The sequence below is a fragment of the Amphiprion ocellaris genome, chromosome 21 (genome assembly GCF_022539595.1).
Source record: "Amphiprion ocellaris isolate individual 3 ecotype Okinawa chromosome 21, ASM2253959v1, whole genome shotgun sequence".
In the NCBI taxonomy this organism is placed as follows: domain Eukaryota; kingdom Metazoa; phylum Chordata; class Actinopteri; family Pomacentridae; genus Amphiprion; species Amphiprion ocellaris.
In genome coordinates this window covers 23,599,471-23,610,727 of record NC_072786.1, presented here as the reverse complement: position 1 = coordinate 23,610,727, position 11,257 = coordinate 23,599,471, and positions in this window count along the sequence as shown.

Below are 11,257 nucleotides of genomic sequence, written 5' to 3'. Positions count from 1 at the left end.
GGCTTTGGCCTGCCACCCACCCACTCACTCACTGGTAATGGCAGCAGAACATCTCATTCTCCTGAGCTGCAGCTCTGTGTGCAGAATTAACGCAACTCAATTTGTGAAAACAACTGGCGCATGACGTTCCATCAGACAAATCCCTGTTTGTGCAAACGCTCTCACGAGGGACAGCTTCTCATCATGAGTGGTGACACAGCAGGAAAAACAGGCCAGGGAGGGAGAGTGAAACACTGCAAATAACATTTGCCCCATGTCCAGATGCTTTGAGAAATTAAAGGCCCTAAAACTTTTAGTAATTCAGAACCTTTTTACTGTGGATCCAAATTGAATACTCAACTTTCTGCCAAGACAAGCGGTTTCAGTGACTGTTTCTGACCTAAAAATCCAAAGTACAAGATACTACTATATATGACAAGCAATCCACAGCTAAGTTAAAAGGATGGTGTCAGAAAGATGACTCCAAATTCATGCTGATGTTGATCTGCATCTGATGCATGCGTAGTAGCAAGGTTGCTATATTAACTCAAAAGAGTTCTGTGTCACTGGTTTTTTTTGTTTTTTTTTTTTTTTTCTGTCACTGGTTGATGTTTGATTGACGGGAGGCATCAGTTGTGTCGGACACCACGTCAAAAGTCTTAGTGCCCTTGAACACCAACCCCCACAAAATTTTCACCTCTGTTGGAGTGGCTTTGAGCAAAACAGAAGGGCAGCAGTCACTACATTCACCAGTATGATTAACTCACGAGACCTGTGAAAGTAACTGGAAGCTGCCTTTGTCAGTCACATGGGGACAAAGATAGCAAACGGCTATTTTGAGGTTTGAAACAGAGACGTCTGCCTGCAGGCTCATGTATCAGGTTTATATTGCAAAGTTCGAGTTTGGCCAGGTAGCAGTTATTTTTACATTGGAATGCTTATATTTAGATGTTATATTATAGACAGAGAGCGCTAATGGTTATGTTATTGCATATGACTATGTTGAGGTGTAATGTAGAAAGTAAGACTAATGGGTGACTGGAAATATCAGTATCATGTGGTTGAATATGAATTACAGGTGTGGCATAGATTTTATAATTTACAGTGTTGGTAACTTTCAGTATTGACTGTGTACAGACTCTAGGATGGAGTTTTTAGTTAGAAGACAGTGATTACTTCTCAGTATTTCCCCCAGGAGCAGTGACCTCTAAAGGACATGGAAAAATAAGTATCCCGTTATTTATTACCTGCTGGAAAAGGAGGTTAAAGTTCATTTCCGAGAACTAACTCCAGGAGCAGAGATCAGAAGATGTAAACACGCTATCTAGGTTAGCCTATCTGACATCAGTTTAAAAGCTGCACTAATTCATATTTTTATGTTGGACGAATGGAGATATATATATATATATATATATATATATATTTTTTTTTTTTTTTCTTTTATTTATTATGACCCAGCTCTGCAGTTTCTCTCAGCCAGACAGAGTATTTTAGCATCTTTCAGCTCTTACTTTTAGCTTCACAGCTGGTTCACTTTCACACTTTATCAATGCTGCTGCTGTCAGAAGCAACAGGCAGCTGTTTTAGTGAAAAAGCCCTAAAATACCAGCTGTATGCTTCAAACAAAACACAGTTAGCGTCTAGCTAGTCAAGATTTAGCTGTTAGAGAAATATCTATTTCAGGAGTTGATTGGTATAAAAACAGAGCAACAGTAAGAGGGATGGAAGACCAAGTTACAGGCTAACGTTAACTAACCACCAAGGTTAAACATGTCTTGCTAATGCTAAGACAGATATTGTTCTGAGTTTTCGAAAAATAAAACTACAGAAGTAAATTATATCAAAGAAACAAATCAAATTCATGTTATAATTATTACCTACTATCTCATGATTATGAGAAAAGATTATTTGTCCCATAGCTCCATAATTACAGGACAACATATGATGAGTATGGCTGAATTTGCCTGAGAGTCTGAAGATGTCTGATGATTCATTGATAAAATATAATACTCTGTACAGGTTTTTAATAAAAACTCATCATCAGTATCATCCTTTGAAATGTTTTTTTTGTAATAATAAAGCAGTAAGTCATAACTACAAGATTGTTTTTGTTTTGTGGATGCAGTGGACTTCTTTATGATACAAGCTAACATTAGCTATGAAGAAAGTTAAACATCTTAGTAATGTTAGCTAAAAACACGGACATTTTTGTCATAAGTTGTTGAAGTATACAATATGAAGCCCTAGCCATATGGAACTAGTATTAAAACTCAATCATATCCTTAACTTGTAGACTAAAGATTCCACTGCAAACTTTCCACTGTATGTTGCCAAATATAAAGATTCTGTGACAATGTTAGTTTTCTGTGAATCTGCATCCCTATGTATTGGACTCCGTTTATTTATTTCTTTGCAAGGGTTTTCTGTTCTTTGCAAATTTTTTCTGTCTTTTTCCCACACGAGAATTGTGGAGGCTGCATTGGCAATTATAAATGTTACTCTGGACAGCAATTTGGGTGCAAATTCAGGAGGCTGATGTCACTACACAGCATGGAGACTCACAGAACGCTCGAATCCATCTGAAGAGCAAAATGTCAAAGAATGACTAAATGGATGATATACGTGGCAGCATGTGGAACATGTCACAGACTTTTAACAGGCTCAACAGTTATCATGTGGCAGCCAATTAATATATTAATGTGGAATAAATCACAGACTGCTTATCGTGTCTAAGTGTATTAAATTAATCACAGACAAGGCAACTAAAATTTAACTCGCATAACATCCCCAGGTAATACTAGTCTTGTGTAAATAGGGCTTTAGACATACACTACCGTTCAAAAGTTTGGGGTCACCCAGACAATTTCATGATTTCCATGAAAACTCACATTTTTATTCATGTGCTAACATAACTGCACAAGGGTTTTCTAATCATCAATGAGCCTTTCAACACCATTAGCTAACACAATGTAGCATTAGAACACAGGAGTGATGGTTGCTGGAAATGTTCCTCTGTACCCCTATGGAGATATTCCATTAAAAATCAGCTGTTTCCACTTAGAATTGTCATTTACCACATTAACAATGTCTACACTGGATTTATCATTCATTTAATGTTATCTTCATTGGAAAAAACTGCTTTTCTTTCAGAAATAAGGACGTTTCTAAGTGACCGCAAACTTTTGAATGATAGTGTACATTTGTCAAGTGGCGAGAAACACAATTACAAACAAAGGGAAATGTTGCTTTATATTTGCTTCACATGTAAATTGGTAGATTTCTACTACCACATTCACTACATATTTCATTCAGGTTTAACATTTCTGTAGCATGCATTGGATGCATAGATCTTTAGACAGATAAAAACAAACTAGGTCTATCTGTTTTGCTTCTGGGTAACGGTGGCTCCAGGGAAAAGTTAATTTTCTTTCATTAATCCTATCAACAGATTCACAGACAAAACAATAAGAATCCAGATTGAAGTTCTGCCACAGCAGATGGGGTATGAATCATGCCATGTTTCCAAACAAAATGAATTCTGCCATCAGGATATCCCATGCTGTGCACTAACTGACAAACTGCACGTGTCCCCTGTTTTCCCCAAACTTTTTCAGGACACATGTGCTCCGTGACGGTGGTCCCCGCGACCCAGCCGACCGTTGGCCTGTTTGGGTTCGATGGGGCTGAACCCCGACAGCAGGAGGGGGGGCAGAGGGTGAGCATGTGAATGTCAACAGCAGCCTTTAGCCACCAAAAAAACCTGCCCCCAGACCCATTAGCGAGCAGGGGCCTGAAAAATAGACGTCGGAAAAACACATTGCATAATGGCTTATGTAACAAGCTTCAGAAATTAAAAGCAAGAGCAGAGAAGCGGAAGAATCGGGAAATTATGTCGAGGCCTTGCAGTATTGTGTTGTGGCCCTGGTATGAGGGGCACACAGGAGGGCTCAGAGGATTCACGAAGAGGAACGCTGACTGTGGACGCTCTGAAGGGGACAGTTTAAAACATAATGTGCAACAATGGAAGGATTTACTTTGAAATAGAAAAACTGAACACAAACCTTCCCCAAATTTTCATTCACATATAATAAAGTCCCACCATCAGATTAAAACCTTGCCCATTCATCGGTGGGATTGAACACTGTGAGACACTTTGACACAAAGAACAGACTAAAATGTTTCCGAAGAGCCCAGCTGTCTTTTTGTTTTTATCACAGACCTGGAAACCCCCACCTTTCTGGTATGTAGCTGTGGTAAAATATGTCATAAAAACACTATTTGATAAGATCTGTGTATCTTGTTTGCAAACATATTTAAACCCAAGTCTGATTTTAAGATAAGGAGGAACCTGTCAGTTTCCTCTGTCTCATTTTCACATTGCTAAAGGGCAACGAAATTTCAGCACACTGAGGGAGGCGGGTGATTGGTACTGATAACAGAGCTAAACCTTTGCCTCAGTGTCGTGAAGCACATGCACGGTCATGTGGAATCAGTTTGAGTATATTTATGACAACTCTGGGATTGTCAGCTGCTGCTTTAGCAATAAAAAAAGGTGAAAAACAAAAGCTTTTGACTACTAAAAGTTTGGGGTCACTTAGAAATGTCCTTATTTTTGTAAGAAAAGCAGCTTTTTTCCATGAAGATAACATTAAATGAATCATACATCCAGTCTAGACATTGTTAATGTGCTAAATGACAAGGTTCAGGCAACAAAATTGCTTTTTCTAAGGGTTAGACTTCACTTTTTCAATACAAAACTCAAAGCTAAAATCCCTACCAAACCTCATCCAAGCTCTGTGTGGGCTAAACATAGCCATAAATGTGCTAAATGAGTGGATATTATACAGAAAACCAATCAAATACACTACTGGTGATCATTTTTGCAATCTGCATAAACCTTTTGCAAGTTGGCAGACATTCATTAAAAAGAAATTCTCTTTACTGGAAAGAAAACATGGGGATCAATAAATTACATAAAGCTAGCTGCTGCTCTTAGGACTACTTTTAGTTTACTCTGTTTAGTGTGGCAGGGTTCTTTGGCCCGAAGTCTCTTTCACCTCCATGTAGCTTTATCATATTGTAAAACTGCATTTGTGCTGTTTAGCTGGCTGTGTGTATCTGTGCGAGTGTGAGGCAGTTACTCAACATATTCATGATCGACAAACCCAGTCTGGACAGATAAAAGTTGAAAACTGGCATTTGCTTTTGCAATGTGGAGCCTTAAATGTTCACTCAGAGATCCGTTGATTCTGTATCCACTCTTATGAACTGGCATGTGTCCATGTTGTGGAGACATTTTATTCAGCTTTTTTCTTGAAAGCCTTGAACTTAATGTGTTTTGAGGTAAATTCAACATTTTCTAGATCAGTAGTTGAGACATGAGGCTATTCTTAGACTGTCTTTGCTCTCATGGTCAAAATAACATCCATCTGGATAAACATCCATTTGGAGGAGGTGAAGGGTCTTTGTCAAGGTCTGCGCTCCCTCCCTCACACAGAGGAGAACTTCTTTTTATGCTAAATCAGGCATACAGATGTTGGATTTAACAAAAACACATACAGTGGAGCATTCGCCCTTCTGTGCTGTTGTCAATCTGACTTTCAACTGCAGCAAAACACAGACGTGAATATTATCCAGAAAACAGGGGGATTACACAATATACATCTCTCTTGCTTTGAGCAAGGCACTGCTAGGCTTAAAGGTTCAGTTCCCTATATAAATGTATTTTCTTCATCAGCTAATGTGCAGTGAGGTCACAAGACCACAGAGTAGAAAGTTGCTGCATGCATTTGTGTCATTTCTGTGGCAGTTACATAACGAGAGCTTTTGTTTGACTGGTTTGCTCAATTGGAGTTATCACGCAGTGACAGGTATGTTCCAGTCTCCAGTTTATGTAAGCTCTAATGGTCAATATTAGGTTCCAAGTTGAAGTTATCAAGTTCAATACTGTTTGAACAGAGTGAACAGGACGGCAGCTGCATGTCGCCATGGAAATTTAACTCTTAATAAGAAAAAAATACGTTTGCTGGGGCAGAGTCACAATCATCCAATAGAAGTACTTGTGAAATTTCTTATTACGTAATTTTTAACATGCTGATGTGTTGCTAATAACTGTGACTCACTCTGTAATTTAATGCAATTTGTGAAGTAAAGGCTAAAAAAATGCTTTCAAGTGCCATGTGACACTTCTTCCTGGTTTGGCAGACATGCAGTTGAGGATGAACTCAGATCTGTGATGGCAGCATGATGAAAAATGGGATGTTATTATTACATTTTTAAACCCTCATCCAAAAAAATAGTAAAACAGGGAAAAGGGAGCAGTATAATCCACTAGCACATGGCAGGAAGCACCTTAGTCACTGAGGTCAAACATAATTTCAGTAAAGAGCTTATGTGTTCACTGACTCCATTATCTTTATCGTGGTTAAAGTGCTAAAGTGTTGTAAGAAGCTCACTTTCATGCACGTGAGGACTTTTCAGGTTATTCGTTTACTGCCTTCAGCTCAGGGCATCTCAGTCTAAATGCACAAAATACCAAAGACAACCTCTGCTGCTATTTTTGGACCAATGAGAGTACTAACATTGTCTTAAATCATATGTAAAGTGGTTCTTAAAAGGTGGCGAACCTTGTAGAATTGTAGATAGTTCTGCATTTCATTTTGCACAAGTCCTCAAAGTAGAAAAAGATGTGTTGTGACAATCAAACTTTGATGCATCCCTATTCTTTAAAAATCATCACACTGATTAAAAAACACCAGACTCTAATTTCATCTTCCTATTATCTGCTAAGCCAGTCACAGGTATGTAATACTGAATCACTTTCCTCAACAAGAAAAGTGCTCAGAGCGCAGTACTCCATCAAGGCTCAGTCACTGTATCATTTCAGATGGATGAAATCTTTCACAAAAAAATATCTTGTGCTGAGCACAGGTGTGTGTTCTGCATGTGTACATTATGTACAGCTACTGAATCGTGTGACCTAAATATGTAGCTGGTGGCAGGAATTGATGGGACTCAGAAACACCCCCACAGTTTAATCAATTGTTCCTTCTATCATTTCCGATGGAAAAGTCCCAGTAAGTCCACAGTGGTGGATTTGTAGTAGGATCACCAGTCATGTGATCGTCAGCAGGCAGCTGATGTAGTGTTCACTTGTTGTCATAGTTACAGTGACGCCGTGTCACTATCTTGCAATGATACAGAAATCTTTAACAAATCCATGGATCCAGACTATAAGCTGCATCACTGCCAAAATCTAATCACTTGGTCCTTGTGTCATTTCTGACCTTCCCTGAAAATTTCATCCAAATCTGTTATTTCATTTTTGAGTAATGTTGCTAACAGACAGACAGAGAAACAGATGGACAAACGTACGCCCATCGTCACATAACTTGGCAGGGTAATAAATAAATGCACGAGAAAATATTCTTGTCTTTGTTCTTGTTTATTGTATTAAAAAGTATGTTTATATATGTCAAAGTCAAAAACTTCTAATAAATTAACTCGACAACTGAAGTGTTTCATTGCCGCTGTATGGAAACCTATGCATGCCAACGTTAAAATTAGAAGACAGTACATCTCATGCCAGTTATCCAGATGTAATGCATTTCAAAACCCTTTTTTAAAATTTAAATTTGATTAAATAACTTTGGTTTTAATTTTGCCAGTCAAGGGTCTCCATAAAAATACATGAATATGACATTTGCCCTAACTTTCTTTAAAATACTATCAGTAAATGTTTTGTTCCTGAATTTCACATCAAAACTTTGGACCTGTAAGCCTCTGTTTGTGTTTTCCTCTTTCAGTTTGATTAAATCGTTTTGATATAATATTGGCGGGTTCAAACACCATTGTATATTTAGTAGCTCACCTGGTAGAGGACTGCGGTGTTCTCACTGAAGTTACTGACAACAAACAGACACAAGGAGCAATCTTTTGGCAAGGTTTGGACACTCAGCTGAACTGTTGACCCACTTGGAGGGGCATTTGAGGTGAGGCTCTCTTTACTCTAAGTTTGGATATACTTCTATCAACCCTGCCTCTGATAAATTATGCTTCTATGGCAAACATTTGCTGCGTCCAACAACACTGTGGTGACAAACATAACCCCACTTGGAAGATGAAGATGGTATTTTGAGAGGTGCTCCATTTATGCACCATGCAATGTTGCAGGGAGGTGTTCAGGGTGGAGGATGTGTGTGTAAAGTGCAGAACTCTAACACCATGGTCTAGTGTTCACATTAGACCTGCACCAGTCAGTCGACTAAAAAGTAAGCCTGAACTATTTTGTAATCATCATGATTATCCATTTTTCAGGCAAAAATGCCACACTTTTTCAGCCCCCGATTCAACCTCTCAGATGGGAGGATTCAATGTTTGGCATGTAAGTTTATTATTACCATGGTGCTAGAACACACGCAGCTGTGGTGTTTTGACTAAAATTACACACAAGAAATAGGCACAAGGAGCAACTCTCTAATAAGGCTGTAATAAAGAAGCTCGGACATTCAGCTGACCTACTGACCCACTTGGAGGGACATCTGAGTCGACACTCTCTATGTTCTAAGACTGGATATGCTTCGATGAACCCCGTGTCTTAGAAATTATGTTTATCGACTATTCATTTGTTGTGCTGGTTTCATCGTGGTGACAGTCACAATATACATAAACAGCAGAAGACAGAGAAGGTTTGTTGAGTGAATAAGGTCTTCTCTTAAATACCAAACAAAGCTGTAGGGAGGTGGTCGGGGTGGATGTCGGGTGTATAAAGGACTTTGAGAGAGTCTTTGCTTAACATTAGAGCTGCAACAATTAGTCAACTAATCACTCAGTCAGTCAACAGAGAACTAAACAAGAAATAATTTGGTAACTAAGTAACACTTAAGTTATTTTTCAGGCAAAAAAGCCTAACATCTGCTGATTCCAACTTCTCAGACGTGAAGGACTTAATGCTCACCTTTGGCATTTTGTCTTTTTTTATTTTACTCTTTTTTTTGATAGTGGCCATGAGGAGAGAAAGGAGAGAGAGAAGTAGAGGTATGGTATCTAGAAATCAAACCAGGGACTCAATTCTAAGGGCATTTGAGAACACACACTGCAGAACATTGTAGAGCCCAACATGTTGACTTGCCTGATGCAGATATACACCACCGTTCAAAAATTTGGGGTCACTTAATGTCCTCATTGTTGAAAGAAAAGCAATTTTTTTCAATGAAGATAACATTAAATGAATCAGAAATCCAGTCCAGACATTAATGTAGTAAATGACTATTCTAGCTGGAAACAGCTGATTTTTAATGAATATCTACATAGGGGTACAGAGGAACATTTCCAGCAACCATCACTCCTGTGTTCTAATGCTTTATTACCTATTATTGATGAATATGGAGCAAAAAACTGTAAAAGAGAAGGTTTATCTGTCAAACATTTTGAAGCCCAAATGTCCTCCAATTCTGGAATGACCCACATGCTACCAAATGCTAACAAGCTAAAATAAGATGAAGTGGTAAATATCAATGCATTTGCATTGCTATTGGTAGCATACTTAGTAGTTAGCATGTGTGTGTTTATTTACACCATAAAAAGCAAACAAAAGTCAGCGTAGCAGGTACGTGTTGTTGCAATTTTACTACTTTAATACATTTTTCTTCATTTCACTGAAAACAACAGTACATAATAACACCACCTACTTAAAACATGGTGTTATTGTGCTAATAAATTAGAGCTTAAGTAATAGCCCAACTTGCTTTGCTAATGGAAAACAAAATGGTTTTCTCACATCACAGACGGCACACACCTACCACTCCACCCAGTAAGGCTCAGCAGGAAATGCTTGTAGGACACATTGCACTTTCCATCTTTTATGCAAGGCCCATAATGACAATCCTGCCAGTTAAAATTGCTCTATAGTAAAATTTGAAAAAAACAAAACCTGTTTCTTTGTGAATGTCAGTGTAACTGAAATCTGTGTCAGTAAGTCATGTCTGTAGATTACTTCAGGGCCTTTATTCAGGTGACACTGTCAGTCATCTTGAGATGCAACTACCAGCATAACAAATCCCTTGAGCTATCATTAGTTTTGGAAAGGACTATAAAGAAAAGAATGTTATTTTTAAGATCATTTTTTGAGCTTTTATATCTTGATTAGTTAGTTACAGTGGAGAGAGACAGGGCATGTGGGTTAATAAAATGCAGTTAGGATCCAACTGAATCAGGGACTCACTTATTACAGCATCTGAACCCAACCACTCAGCTTCCAGATCGTCCCAGAAAAAAATGTTTTAAAGAAATCTAAAATCAAATCAGTATCTACTCCATGTCAAACTGTGCTCTCTGTAAACAAAGAATTCATGACTCAAATAACTGCATGTCCTTTTCTCACACACAACCTAATGAGGATGCACATCGGTCTGTTTGTTGTGCTGCAGTGTACTTACGTAAAGAGAACGATGCCAGTGTTTGCCATGGCGAAGGACAGGCCGAGGATGCCGCTGCCCATGATGGCGTTGCTCAGGTTGAAGACAGACATGCCGAAGGAGGCGTGACCGGGATGCTGTTCAGAGAGAAAGAGAGGATGATAAGAGATCTGTATGAGGAATGCAAACGAACCACGATAAAAAACATGACTAACTAAGTGATGATATATTTAACATCTCATTGAGTAATCTTATGGTCAAATATACTATACACTACCATTCAATGGTTTGGGGTCACTTAGAAATGTCCTTATTTTTGAAAGCAGTTTTTTTCAATGAAGATAACATTAAATGAATGATAAATCCAGTCTAGACATCGTTAATGTGCTAAATGACGATTCTAGCTGCAAACGGCTGATTTTTAATGGAATATCTACATAGAGGTACAGAGGAACATTTCCAGCAACCATCAGTCCTGTGTTCTAATGCTACATTGTGTTAGCTAATGGTGTTGAAAAGCTAATTGATGATTAGAAAACCCTTGTGTGATTATGTTAGCACATGAATAAAAGTGACTTTTCACAGAGAACATGCAATTGCTTGGGTGACCACAAACTAATGAACGACAGTCTACATCTGAAGATTTTGCAGTTAGCTATGTTAGTTATTACAGACACTGCACATGCTTTAAAATTCTTGGTTAAAGGAATATTTACATGAAAATTGTGTGCACGTATATGGAACAAAGGTTGTTAATGTTATTAGCTACACCTGTGATTGCACTGCCTGTGACTGTTAAAGCACCACCTGTGATTTAACAGTTGCACACCTCTGTTGTGTTCGTGTTTGATTAATGGATGAGG